General features: G+C 40.1%; 1 protein-coding gene across 2 annotated transcripts in view; it reads right to left on the bottom strand.

The window, feature by feature from the left end:
* Positions 1-12,400, bottom strand: part of LOC148956521 (ELAV-like protein 2) — a 117,811-nt gene extending 105,411 nt beyond the window's left edge. For both annotated transcript variants that reach the window (XM_089085701.1, XM_089085709.1), the window contains exon 1: positions 12,274-12,400. The gene's annotated coding sequence lies outside the window, so the exon portion shown is untranslated. The remainder of the gene's footprint in view (positions 1-12,273) is intronic.
* Positions 12,401-14,936: the final 2,536 nt, after the last annotated feature.

The raw sequence follows: 14,936 nt of genomic DNA, 5'->3' as shown, positions 1-14,936 counted from the left end.
ACAAATTTATCTCATAAAAGTTAGATCAACGATATTTGTGCTCTAATTTAAACTGTAACTTACGAAAAGTCCCTAAACTGAAAATGCTTATAAACTAAAACTTTAACCTATCCGCCTGAAGCTTAGTATATTTCTTTCAAATATTTTAAAGTTTTCCACCAGAGATATAAAGTATGGAGATACGAAGGGGGTAAACTAGGTCAAATGGTCTAACGATGGTGTCTGTCCTTGGGAATGCAAACGTGGCGTACAACAGTGGGACTTGTCATTATTCTACGATTATATGGCTTAGTTTCACCCGGGAAGAGTGTTAAGACTCGGCCAAATCTTAACACGGGAAATGCACAGGAATAACGAACTTTAATCTGTCATTGTATGTTTATAAACAAAGCCTAGACAGTAATTTGGGCCTTTTCGGCTGCTGCAAGTGGTGAAGCCAGCAAGACCGAGGCCGGTTTCGGTCAAAGTGATACGTTTGGTCTAAGTGATAAAAGACTTGAAAAGCTGAAACAGCACTTCCTTGGTGGTGCCCATGATTTTTGTTAAAAATCCAGTGAAATACATAGCCACATAGACGCGTCGAGAATTACAGCAGCCAAGATACAGCATGATGCAGCAGCCAGAAGGTAGGAGTCTTGAACATGCTACTACCAATACTACTAACAACACGCTGGGAGTCCTCGTTTGGCCCTAGATGATTGACCGACAAGGACGATCTTTGGCAATCTGATCACTGTTTCAGAACAATACAAGACAACTGTCATCACTATAGCTTGTAATTTTTCATCTTCATGTAATCCCAGTCTAAGCGGCTTAGTTCAAATCACTGTATATATAATTATCCAGTGAAATACATACCTAATTATATATACTTACTTTACTTACTTAAGGCTCCTGCCACGTTGGGGGTGGCGTAGAGAGTGTCGCAACTCTGCTCCTTCAGGCTGACCTGTCTACTGCTATTAATGGGGCCTCTTCGACAGCGATGTTAGCGATCTCAAGGAATTTGTTGAGGCTATCCTTCCACCTTGTCTGAGGTCTGCCCCTCGGGCGAGACCAGCCATTAGCTTTAGCGTCAAAATCGTAGACTATTCGGGCTGGGGTTGTCGTCGGCATACGCAGGAGGTGTCCGAACCATCTGAGAGTTCGGTGCGCTATTTGGACGGAGAATGGCACTTGCGAGGTGAGTGCGAGCAACCTTGCGTTGCTCACAAAATCGTCCCATCAAAGTCCCTGAATCCGATGGAGCTGTTTCGTCTGGCAGACGTCTGTCATGCTGAGAATTGTTGATTTGAGAGGCCAGGTCTCCGCTGCATAGAGGAGGACCGAGCCTACGGATGCATTATAAATTCGTACCTTCGTGCGCCTAGATATATGCGACATTCTCCAGAGATTGTTGAGCCTTCCGACCATAGACGAGGCTCTTGAAACTCGGCTACACACCTCTTCCTCTATAGAGCCTTCATTAGACAGCACGGAGCCAAGATAAGTGAAGTTCTTCTGTGAACAACTTCAACAGGAGCTCCGCAAACAGTTATGTTCTCAGGGGGCAAGACTGGGCTTGGGGGCTAAATTCCCATTATCTTCGTCTTAAGCCAGTTTATTTTAGCCCCACTTTTGCTGCCTCTTCCTCTAGGACTTCCAGAGCGTCAGTCAACTGGTCGATCGAGTCAGCAACGAGACCAAGATCATCTACAACGTCAGAGTCCATCAGAACGCAATTACGAAACTGCAGACCCAAGGGCGGGCAATTTGTTGTTCGTGTTATAACATGGTTTATCACGTAATTGAACAGTTCCGGGGTGATGGCACAACCTTGGCGTACACTGGTTTTGCTGCCAAATGCCGTTGACTTGGACGCAACCCACGGTCTCTTCGTAAAGCTTTTCAAACAACTTGCAGTATTTGTCTGGTAGACCAGTTGATTGAAGTATCAGCCAAAGCGAGTTGCAATCCACAGAGTCAAACGCAGCCTTGAAGTCCATAAAGGTTACATATGCTTTCCTCCTGAATTCTTTCATCTTCTCAATTAACTGGCGCATGGTAAAGATTTGTTCGACAGTGGATCTCCCGGGCGTAAACCCCGCCTGCTGGACTCTCCTCTTTCATCTGAGGATACTCGTCCATCTATCCAGCTGGGTCATAGCAAAGAGCTTTCCAGGCACTGAAAGTAGCGTTATGCCTCTGTAGTTCAAACAGATGCTCTTGCTCCCCTTTCTCTTCCATAAGGGCAGGATTATACCAGCTCGCCAGTCCTTCGGGATCCATTCTGTGCGCCAAACCACAGAAAACACCATATGGAGTCAAAGTAGCATCGCCGGTCCGGCATACTTCAGGAGCTAAGCAGATATTAGACATACGCCTGCCGCTGTGCTGTTCTTCAAACATTTTACTGCTGTGTAGATTTCTGATTACCTGAAAGGAGTTTCTGTGTCAATTGTCAGCAGTTCCTGGGGGCTGGTGGCTAGGCTAATGAGTTCCTGGTCAGTCTGCGCTACGGCTTTGGCGTTGAGGAGGCACAAGAGGTGGTCTTTCCATCGACTGACCTGGGCAGCTTCGTCACTGAGCGGCTGACCATCCACAGAGACAACACATGCAACCGAGGGGGTTATGTCTCCTGTTAGATCACAGAGATGGTTGTAGAGACTGCCAGCGTCACCTTTCTGGGCTGCACACTCTAGCTCACGTGCCTTCTTATCAAGATACAGTTTCTTTTCTCGCTGTATCAGTTTGTTGCGGACCCCATTAAGGCTTCTATATAGGTTGGCATGTCACCCAGTAACCTCGCCTTGCGTCTCTGCTCTATGACGTCAAGCGTATCCGACTGAATCCACGCTTAATTAGCACGCTTTTTCCGACCAACATTTGCTGCCACTGATTCCAGAACATTCTTTTTGAACGAGAGCCATGCGTTGTCATAATTTTCAAATGGCAGGAGTGCGTCGAAGCGGTTCGAAACATCAATGGCATATTTCGACCGCATCTTCTATCATAGAGATGAGAGACATCGATCTTGACTGGTCTTGGTTCTGACTGCTGGGCTTTGAGCCTTAGTCGCATGTTAGCGATGAATTGGCGATGGTTAGTTTTCTCAATCTCAGCTGCCCTATACTTTTTGCAGTTACTGATCGAAGACCTCCATTTCTGTGACACAATGACGTAGTTGATCATTTTTTCGGTATGGCCGTCGTTGCAGTACCATGTATATGTGTGAATGTCCTTCCTTGCCCACATGGTATTCGTAATCACAAGGTTGTGCATGCTACAGAGTTGTAGAAGCCTTAGACCATTGTCATTTAGAGAATCCGGAGTAACTGGTCCATGACTTGTCGCCATAAGTCGTGGTTGTCGCTCACAGTTGCATTAAGGTCACCCAGGAGAATGACAATATCGTGCGGGGATATCTTAGACAATTAATTCGTCAGGGCAGAGTAGAAAATGTCCTTTGTTTCGGTGTCAGCTTCGTTTGTCGAGGCATAACAAACAAGGACTGTAATTTTTCCTTGCTTGTGATTTAGTCGAGCATTAGTGATTCTATCCGAGACGGGAGTGAAAGACAATAGACACTTCTTGGATTTGTCATCAAGAACTAGTCCGACTCCATTTCTCCTGGTGGTTGTCTGGCCAGACCAGAGAAGGTGGTATCCCTCACCTATGGAATCATTTCCATTCCTGACTAGGTGGGTTTCTGTTATTCCAGCAATAGAGATGCGGAATCGCTTCAGTTCTATCGCCAGAAGCGTCTTAGCTCCGGGAAAATTTAATATCAATATATTCCAGGTGGCAATTCGGAGGCCACCTTGGTCAATAAGATTCAAACGCTGGTCATTTCTCAGTCCAGGGGCAAGCAAGGGTCGTGATGGGATAAAAGAAGGTTGGTCATCCGAGACAGTTGCTAAGCTATTCGTTGCAATGGGTTTCGGGTGGAGGGCTGCAAGCCAAACCGACCCTAGGCCTGGATTCTGATTAGAGCCAGGATTTACCTGTATACTGAGAATCCTGGGGTGGGCTCCCCCTACCTCAAGAGGTTGAGGCCACCCTGATCGGAGCGTTTAGTTAGGGGAAACCCCGTATCCAGAGGTACGTGGTCAGCAGACATGGTCTGCATCATTCCGGACGAGCTCCATTCTCCATTCACCTCCATACAGTGGTTCAAATCAACTGCAATTAACTGCATCCACGCCCCCATTCGCCAACTGCCTCGATATAGCCCAAGGCCACATAGATGAGTTTGCGGATGTTGTTGGTTTGCTTAATTTTATGTGCTTATGTCTTATGAAGAGTTGTCTTATAACGCCGACTAACACTAATCATAGGCAACGCGCTAGCGCTGCCTAAGTATAGAACGATGAGGGCACAACGTGTTTTTTTTTCTCCATACCCGGGCACTTCGTATCGAAGGAGTTGTCGTAGAAACTTCGAAAACGGCTCATTCGATTGGAAATTGGAGTAGCTAGTGCCCTTTTTAATAGTCGAAAGTGATTAGAGGGCAACTATCCGCCTCACGCCCCTTATTCCTTCAAGTACCTTGAATCAAAATTTGAGAGAGCAATTTTGTTCCGCTTCGTTGATTTCCACCGAAACAATTTGTTGTAAACGAGGTTATTACTCAACAATCGTCGGGCCAAGGGTTTTAAGTTATGCCGTGAAGGCATATAAGAATGATGTTGGCACAACGTACAATTTATTAATTTTTCCTTTAGAGAGGGGCACTTTATATAGAAGGGGTCGACGTAGAAACTTCGAAAGGGGCTCATTCCATTGGAAATTGAGAGTTCTAGTGCCCTTTTTAATAGGCGAAAGTGATCGGAGCAACTAGCCCCCCCACACCCATCATTCCCCCAAAGACATCCAATCAAAATTTTGATATAGCCATTTTGTTCAGCGTAGTTTATTTTCAGATAAAAAATATGTTTTTGAGGAGGACACTCCCCCACAACCCTCAGGGCAAAGGTTTTAAGTTATGCCCTGGGGGCATATAAGGTTTTTTATAGAAGGCGTTGTCGTCGAAACTTTAAAACAGGCTCATTCGATTAGAAATTCGAAGGGCTAGTACCCTTTTTAATAGCCGAAAGTGATTGGAGGGCAAGTAGCCCCCCCCACCACGCCCATCATTCCCCCAAACACATCCAATCAAAATTTTGAGATAGCCATTTTGTTCAGCGTAGTTGATTTCCAAATAGAAAATATGTTTTTTTTTGGGGGGGGACTCCCCCACAACCCTTAGGGCAAGGGTTTTAATTTAGGCCCTGGGGGTATATACGGTTTTCATAGAAAGCGTTATCCTAGAAACTTCAAAAAAGGTTCATTCGATTGTAAATTCAAAGGCCTAGGTCTTTTTTTAACAGTCGAAAGTTATTGGAGGACACCTAGGCCCCCCCCAAACACCCTTCATTTCCCCAAACCCATCCTATCATAATCTTGAGATAGCCATTTTGTTCAGCGTAGTTGATTTCCAGATAGAAAAGATGTTTTTGAGAAGGACACTCCCCCAGAACCCTCAGGGCAAAGGTTTTAAGTTATGCTCTGGGGGCATATAAGGTTTTTATAGAAGGCGTTGTCGTAGAAACTTCAAAACAGGCTCATTGGATTGTAAATTCAAAGGGTTAATGCCCTTTTTAATAGTCGAAAGTGATTGGAGGGCAACTAATTCCCCCCCACGCCCATCATTCCCCCAAACGCATCCAATCAAAATTTTGAGGTAGCCATTTTGTTCAGCGTAGTTGAAAGTTTTGGAAATTAGGTCTTTAAGGATGACAACCCCTCCCCCCACAGCCCTCAGGGCAAGGATTGTAAGTTATGCCCTGGGGGGATATAAAGCTTTTATTGACAGCGTTGTCGTAGAAACTTCAAAAGGGCTCATTCAATTGGAAATTGAAAGGGCTAGTGCCTTTTTTAGTAGTTAAAAGTAATTGGATAGCGACTAACGCCCCTCTTACGCCCACCATTTCCCAAACACATCCAATCAAAATTTTGAGATATCCATTTTGTTCAACGTAGTTGAAAGGTGAAATTAGGTCTTTTAGGATGAAAACCCCCTCAGAGCCCTCAGTGCAAGGGCTGTAAGTTATGCCCTGGGGGCATATAAAGTTTATATAGAAAGTTGCTATAGAAATTTCAAAAAGGGCTCATTTGATTGGAAATTGAAATTGCCCTTTTTAATAGTCGACAGTGAGTGGAGAGTAATTAAGCTCCCTCTCACGCCCACCATTTCCCCAAAAGCATTCAATCAAAGTTTAGAGATAGCCCTTTTAGTTGAAAGTTCTGGAAATTATGTATTTAAGGATGACAAACCCCCCAGAGCCCCAAGGGCAAAGGTTGTAAGTTCTGCCCTGGGGGTATATAAGGTTTTTATAGATAAAGTTGTCGTAAAACTTCAAAAGGGGCTCATTCAATTGGAAATTGAGAGGGCTAGTGCCCAATGTAATAATCGAAAGTGATTCGAGGGTAACTAAGTCCCCTCTCACGCCCACCATTCCTCCAAACACATCCAATCAAAATTTCCAGATAGCCATTTTGTTCAACGTAGTAGAAAGTTCTGGAAATTAGGTCTTTGAGAATGACACCCCCCCCAGCATTCAGGGCAAAGATTTTTAGTTATGCCCTGGGTGCATATAAGATTTTTATTTAAAGTTTTGTCATGCATACTTCAAATGGACTCATTTGATTGGAAATCGAAAGCGCTAGGGCTACTTTTAATAGTTGAAAGAGATTGGAGAGTGAATACCGACCCTTTACGCCCACCATTTCCCCAAACACATCCAATCAAAATTTTGAGATAGCTATTTTATTTAACGTAGTTGAAAGTTCGGGAAATTCGGTCTTAGAGGATGACAACCACCCTAACAGCCCTTAGGATAAGGGTAGTAGTTTATGCCCTTGGGGCATATAAGCTGTTTATAGAAAGCGTTATCGTTTCAAAAAGGGTTCATTCGACTGGAAATCGAAAGGCCTATGCCCTTTTCAATATTCGAAAGTGATTGGAAGGCTTGACATTTTTATAGTAAAGATCGATATGGGTATATATAATGTATTATTTATTGTTGTTGTTGTTGTTTAGACCAGGGCACTTCGTATCGAAGGAGTTGTCGTGGGAAACTTCGAAAAGGGCTCATTCAATTGAAAATAGAAAGGGCTGATGCCCTTTTTAATAGTCGAAAGTGATCGGAGGTCAGTTTAATATAGATAAACTGATATTTAGTAATCAAAATGTTAATATTATTTGATTTATTAAAGTTATAAAAGTAAAAACATTTATATTTTTTTCAGTAAAGTGCAAATTTTGTTCTGGCCTTGGGAAGGCATAGGGGTTTTGCGCCCAACTTATGGTTATTTCTGCTCGTTTTGAGTTTGACTCGGTTATTTATTGTAATTTCTGTTCGTTTTGGGTTTTATTTATTTATCGATGCTGATTTGTGGTAGTTTCACGCTTGGTAGATTATTTGATTTTATTTTTGCTCATTTTTTGTTTAATGGAGTTCTTTACTTTTTTTTGAAAAACTTATTTTGTGGAAAAAGTTTTTTTAATTAATTCGAAAACAAAAAACAGAAGACTTTTGGATACAACCTACATATCCAGGCATTACGAGGGGAGGTGTAGTTATACTAAAAGGGACTCTGAAAATTCAATAAATGGAAAGTTTCTAAGTGTGATGAAACAAGAATTTGTTATTTTAGTGTTAAGACTAGTTTAGAAAAACAGACTTACACCGCGGTAACCAATTATTTGGATCTTTTTATCCTTATATGGTTAGGGTTATTTGTGAGGCTTGGCCTGACCTAATCTGGCAATAGCGTAAGAGAGTACTAGGCCCCATGTATTAGAGGTGCAGATTTGCCCTCCCCCTTGACGGTCTTTGGGGTGGTTACCTACCACATGGGTAACATGGGATGGCCTTCGAAGCCATCACCACGCCTTGCAGTCGCTCATTTAGCTTCTGTTATTTGGACTTAGTCCGTCTATTTTGGTAAAATTCCAGATTAGGGGCTTTTGTCAATATGGGAAAGCAGTTGAATAACGAGATTGAAACTTCAAGGAATCGATCCAGAGCCTTAGTGATCCCCTGGTGGTAGGGAGAGAGGTATTTTACCTACCACCATCCTTTCTCCCTGTAAAGGGCACTGACCTTGGATGACTTTTCATAGTATTTGTATTGTAAAAGTGAAACCTTGAGAAATATAATCACTGCTCAAACGAGGCACAAGGTAAGGGTTTTGAGCCTCATACTTTTCCTCAATTCTAATTAATATGGTTTTAAATATTTGTAAATATATTGCTTAAATCTAGGGGGAAAGCATTGAGATGGCTGAAAATCCTACTAAAACAATAGGAATTGCATTTGAAAACAGGATCCAATGAAAAAGACACTGAAACCACAAAATTAAGGCAAAATGATTCTGTCAAAATTTAGATAGTTACAGACCTGTCATCAACGCAATCTTCTAATGTCCGGAAATGATGAAAAGGATAGTGGAAATGAGATGAAGATAATAGAAATGAGAGAAAGAAGTGAGGATAGTAGCTTGAAAACACCTTCCCATGGAAGCTTATGGTTTGTGTTTTCCCAAATACAACACGTAGGCTATACGGTAGGCTGTTTCCACCCATTTCAGTGAATTTACGTTGTAAGGCAGAAATCAGGATTAAATTTACTTATTGGACAGAACTCGTATAGCAAAAAAAAACAACAAAAAAACAAAAAAAAAACACCCGTTTGGTGACATCCTAGATTAGCAGCTCTTCTGAAGGAATCACTACGATAACGAAAGAAAAATACCATTTCGGGTTCCATTTGACGTTTTTGGTAAAACTCTAGTTTAGCCACTTTCTGCTATCTTGAGAAGGGGTTCGTTTAGAAAAATGAAACTTTCCGGAATGAATCCAGGGCCAAAAACATGCTTTCGGAAAGTATGCCACGCTTCTACGTTAACCCTCTTCTGATTTCTAAATCTTAGAAATTCGCCTACTTGACAGGTCTTCCTTTTGAATTTAGACATAACAATACTTTACCTTAATTTTCATTATCAGCTTCTTTTTCTGTGGTTTTAGTTCTAAAAATGCAATTCCTGTTATTTGAGTAAAATTTTAAGCCATATCAATGGGTCTTTATAGGAAATGTATTCGCAAATCTTTATAACCTCATAAATTGGAATTGAGCAAAGTTGCGAAGCTGAAAACAGTTTTGTTGTACTTCATTTAAGCAGAAGACTTATTTTGCAAGGTTTCAGTTTTATAACACAAAGATTTGTAAAGGTCATCAAAGGTCAAAGCCATCTAGAGGAAGAAGGAGTGGAGGTAGATACTTCAAAGTATTTCCCAGCACATACTTTAGACTGTAGACCCATGCCTGAAAGTTTCGTTTTCCTAACATAACCCCTTTCCAAGACAGCAAAAAGTAGCTAAACTAGAATTTTACCACGTTTTTTTTAATATGCTTTTTTTTAAATAATCTCTAATAAGCCCCAAATAATAGGGTCGTTTTTTAGCACTAAGATCTTACATCTATGTTCTTGCGCCTTTCTGCAAAGATTATCGTTTTTTAAATCATCTTAGTTCTAAGATCTTACAGCTCACTGATGTTAGCAAAAAGTGCGAAGAAAGCGACTGTTCTGCCATATAGAACAATGATGGTAGAACTTGCAAAATGATGAAAGACGTTTGCATAAAAACGACAAAAGATGTAAGACCTTAGTTCAAAGATTTCACTTTTGAGCGTTTTCTGACAAAAGACGTAAGATCTTAGCACATTGATGAGTGAAAAAACAGGCCGTCATTTTCCATCTGGGGATGCAGTGCCTTTCTTTATAAAGGGGTAGATGTATTTTTAACCCATACAAAGGACTATGTCAATGTCATTGCAAAAGAATCGAGATCAGGGAATAACAATAGCCTACAATTTAAAAATGAAATGAAAAAGTGGATAATAATTGAAGGAAAATCTGATGAATAGAAACGTGCTGCTTATTATAAAACAAGCATTTCATTGTTTTAGCGTTTTATTTTAGCTTTGCATATAACCCAAGACTATATCTGGGACAGCTAGGGGGAGGCGGTGCATTGTAAGAGACCCAATTACTATATATTTAAGAGCTCCAATTGGGTTATCGAATGGTAAACCTACTACTCTTGGATACTTTTAGTGGTTGACCGCTTCTAAAGACAATTTGTTAAATAAATAAATTAATACTATTATACTCCTTATTTTACGCTCTTTCCAAATATCATGGTCGCTTTTCTTACAATGCACCCTACCTCCCCTGATGGTCTAAGACATAGCCATGGGATGCATAAAAAACTAAAATAAAACAATAAAATTCTTACTTTATAATATGCACCATATTTCTACCAAGAGAATTATCATGTTTTCTTCCATTGTTACCCACATTTTAAAATTATTCAGGCTATTTATTTAGCAAATCTATTGCTGGATCAGACATAACGTTTTTCACCGGGTCAAACGTGAGAAACCAGTTTACAAAGAAGACATGACGCATCACGCGATAAAAAACAACGAGAAAATACTTATTTTGGGTCATATCTGGGACCACCAGGAGGGGGCGAGAGCATAAAGTAAAGAATATGTTTCTTTTAGAAGTCGTCAACCACTAAAACTTTACTCGGCACTTATCTATTAGCCAGTACACTCAAGAATTTGGATCTACAGATACGAGGTTGAAACAACTGAGATGCTTGGGAGACAGATAGGTTAGGCCTATATATAATTTGGGCTATACATTGGCACATTAGGGGGGGGGGAATTATAGCGGGGCTGCATGCAAAACGTAACCTAACCAAAATACCAACTAAATATTTATTAAAATATAGCTACAATGTAGCCTAGTTTTCCACTAAGCCAAAGCTAATTGTCTCCGTATACAGACAGCAATAAACCGGTTATTATAGAATTTTATAGATCCAAATTCTCGAGTGTGTACTGGCTAACAGATAAGCTAAGTACCGTTTACTCAGCTATTCTATTATCATAGTTTTCCGTTAATCAAAGGTAGCTTATTACCTACCCTTTGATTCTCCATCCAATCCTCTTTCAAAATATAACAGGCTTATCATTGTCATTACAATTAGATCTCAGCCCCCCCCCTCCCCAGGGCCGTACCCAGGATTTTTTTCCGGAGGGGGTTTTACTAAAAAAAATGTCGGGGGGGGGGGTTACACAAAAAAAACTAAAAACGCATACAAAATTTGTTTAAATCCATTTTTGATACGTTTTTACGAGTCACACAAAAATTTCGGGGGGGGGTCTAACCCCCCTTAACACCCCCCCCCTCTGGGTACGGCCTTGCCCCCCCCCCCTTTAATAGGACAAGATGCTGATTCTGTAGACGTGCATTATTTTTGTATTTACTTTTCCTGAACAGTTGGTTCATAATGCCAACTAGCTTAATGTCAATTCCAAAAAACGGTAACGTTCAAAATTTGTGGGCTTTTCTGAAGCAAACCTTAATAAAAAAAAAGTAGTATTTTTTCGCGTTTCCGCCAAAGTAGTACATATTCGCGTTTCCGACAATGCACCCCCCCCCCCTTATGGTACGAGATGCCGCTCAAGGAGATAGGAGGGCTACTAAGCAGCTGTCACGGTAGCGAACCATTATATTTGGAAACACTGTTTAATGGAGAGTCGAATGGTAGGCTACTCTTTTGTTATTGTATCTAGTGTTTATGCGGTATACCATTACCGGTAAATTTTTCGCAGTTCATATTATTGACTTACGAATAAAGTACACATGGTAAATTCCTACCAAATCATATTATTGACTTACGCATAAAGTGAATATACCACTCGATGCCTTTTTTTATGCTGGTTACGAATATAGTAATCATTTCTATCGGAAATGAATTTCAGCCTCCCCCCCCTATATAGGCTATGCCAATTCAGGGTATATATTTCTACAACCTAACCAAACCCTGATTTGGCATATATAAGGGGGGGGGGGGGGCTGAAATTCATTTCCAATAGAAATGATTATTATATTCACAATAAGCATAAAAAAGGCATCGAATGGTGTATTCACTTCCCCGACCCCCTAATGTGCAAATATATACCCTGAATTGGTATTTATAGGGGTGGGAGTAAAATTCATTTCTCACAAAAATGATTATTATATTTGGAAAGAACATAAAAAAGGCATCGAGTGGCAGCCTATGTTTACTTTATTCGTAAGTCAATAATATGAACTGCGAAAAATTTACCCAGATGTTTATCCTACAGGTTCCCAGCTGTTGCTTATTTTTTGAATGCAATAAAAATATCTTACCTATAAAAGCAACAAAGGAGAAATTAAATCCAAAAGGATAAGTAAAAATGAGATCAAACGGAACACAACTGAAAAAACCGTAAAAGAATTTCTCCCTCTCTCCACAAGTACTGAAATGCTACTAAACTCAGATTCCACCGGGAAATAATCCGGAACAATCGAACTGCTTAATCTGCGCTCGCGCGATTCAATCGATTCAATAAACCATCTGTCCAACCCCCACATAGCCAAGGCTCCGTACCATCCTCCCTTTTACAGACAAGAAAGAGACTTGGATCAGGGGGTTACAAATTTAAGCTAGTGTTCTAGTTATCTGTGTTTTTGTTTATTACTTCTCGCAACGAAGCATCAAAATAATCGAATTTGTTTGTTTAGAAACGAAAAAAGTAATTCGAGTAATTCCTTCGCTGACTTTCTTACCCAGGGACGAGACTCAGAGAGTTTTAGAGGAGCCATTTCACGATTATTCTACATGGAAGGAGGGGGGGGGTGTCGCTTCGACATGCATATGATCAATATTCGGTGTTTTGGTTCGTTGGTTACACAAACGGTGAAGAAATAACCAGTATTATTTCGTAGAAAAGCCGTGCCTTACTTAGAAACTCAAAATTACCAAGCGAGTTGTAGCTTATGTAGGAGCGCTGGATGGTTTCATTGAAATGCTCAATCCTGAAACCTAATGTTTCTTGAAAACAGTTTTGAGGCTACGAAGAGCAGCTAAAGACTCAGTCAAACGTAACCGTAATGGGATTTGCCTTACCTGGATATGACACAGTCATCAACAAACAGGAATGTAGATTGATTAAGCATAGGATATAGATGGCTTTATTGAAATACTCATTACCCTAAAATAAGCTAATGTGGATACTATGTAAAGAGCCTATTTGACGATACGTATTAAAAAGTACATTTTAACTCTCTTGTGAGGATCGCAAACCTCAATCTGATTTTACAATGAAAAAAATAATTACTTGAAGCGTCATTGTATAGCATTTTATGATTGTTTTTGCATTATAAGTATTTTTAGATTAGTGATTGGCTGACCGACATTTACCAATTACACAAAGTAAGGTGTTTGAGGAGGGTAATGTCAAAGGTTTCTCTCTAATGGGTAAAGGTAGTAGGTTTCAATTAACTTTTCTATGTTCTTGAAGGGGTCAAGGTATTTTTGAGAGAGAGAGAATAAATATTTATGTGGGTCGTTTGAACAGGGGGGAGGGGGTACTAAGTTAAGTGACCGTAATTTTAGGGAAATAAATAATTTGGAAAGGTTTATTGGTATCGGTATGGCGCACAACGAACATTTTCTAGTGTTTTAATTTCAAAACACATGTTTCAACATTTTGTTTTAAAATGTTAGTGTTTGTTAAATAAAATGTTTTAAGATTTTAATTTGGAAGAGTGGGATCTACTTCGCTCTTTATGTTGTTGTAAGCGTGCAATTCTTGTTTCTTATTACCGTTTCGTGAAAGGAACAAATAATTTATTAATTTTTTTTTTGGTGGGGGTATGGCTTTCGCAACGTGAGAAACCTGAGATGTCAATTGAACTCATCCCTGAATGTATTTTTGTGTGCTACTTAGAAGTAAATTAAACTAATCATAAATGAGTATGGTAGAGATCGTCCACAAGAGTTTTTTGTTTGGTTTGCCCCTTCTCAATTGATGAAGATAATATAGTTTTCTTATTCCAATTTTCCTATTTTTTGAATAGACATATTCCCAACCCCCCCCCCCCCCTAAATCTCATTCTTTTTTCTGTTTTCCTGTAATTCCCATATATTTTTTGATTATTTTAATGAATATGCCAACCTCCCCCCCCCCCCGCGCAACCTCCAGGGAGAATTTCTGTCTTAAAATACAGTATTTAAAGGAATGGAACACAAAAGCTAATCTTTCAAAGGGCTTAGAGAAGGGCCACTATAAAAATGGGGACTCTTACCCTGATAACCATCAAATTGAAAGAAGATATGGCCCGTAGTTTTCTTTAATCAAGCTATAAAAACCTTTCCAGTGTGCGGAATTTCAGCAACTGACCCCGGAAACATGCCATCTTAAAATACGGAACAGAACTATAAACCCATTACTTGGTCGTGGTCTTTTATTTCTCGTCTCTTGATTAATATTTCTCAAACTTAATCTATTCCCTTTGAGAAAAGTTTGGGGACTCTTGCTCTAGAGAAAAGGTTTGAATATGACACCCCTGAATTAATTGTTATACAAATTCCCTACATCAAACCATGTCATATGTTCCATACTATCACATTCACAAGCTTAGTGCAAAATGCGTAGCACAGCCCAGAGAGAAGCTTAGAGGGTTCAGATTCCCCCTTCTCTAAAGCTGAAAAACTATACAAACGTTTGCAAGCCTAGTTTTTGATTATATCAAGAATATGAAAAGCTCTCTAAGACTGCTGAACCCCTTCCCCCCTTAAAAAATGAATCAAATCCCTTTAAGAATTGAATCTCGGTTTGAAAGTGCACGGAAAGGATTTTGGTGCCGTCAGGCTGAATAGTCGTAGCCTATCTAGTGTGAAAAAGAATAAATTTGTGTTCTCAGCAGTTAGCTTAACTTGTAATTTGTAGGAAGTTCTTCTATTCAAAAAATACTAATGAAAAGGAATTCTGAAGGAAAATGCAGGCCTACTCTATAATTAATGTGTT

Source organism: Artemia sp. Qi Xiang Cuo, chromosome 1 (assembly GCF_049724085.1).
Source record: "Artemia sp. Qi Xiang Cuo chromosome 1, ASM4972408v1, whole genome shotgun sequence".
In the NCBI taxonomy this organism is placed as follows: Eukaryota; Metazoa; Arthropoda; class Branchiopoda; order Anostraca; family Artemiidae; genus Artemia; species Artemia sp. Qi Xiang Cuo.
This window is presented reverse-complemented; position numbering and strand designations above follow the sequence as displayed.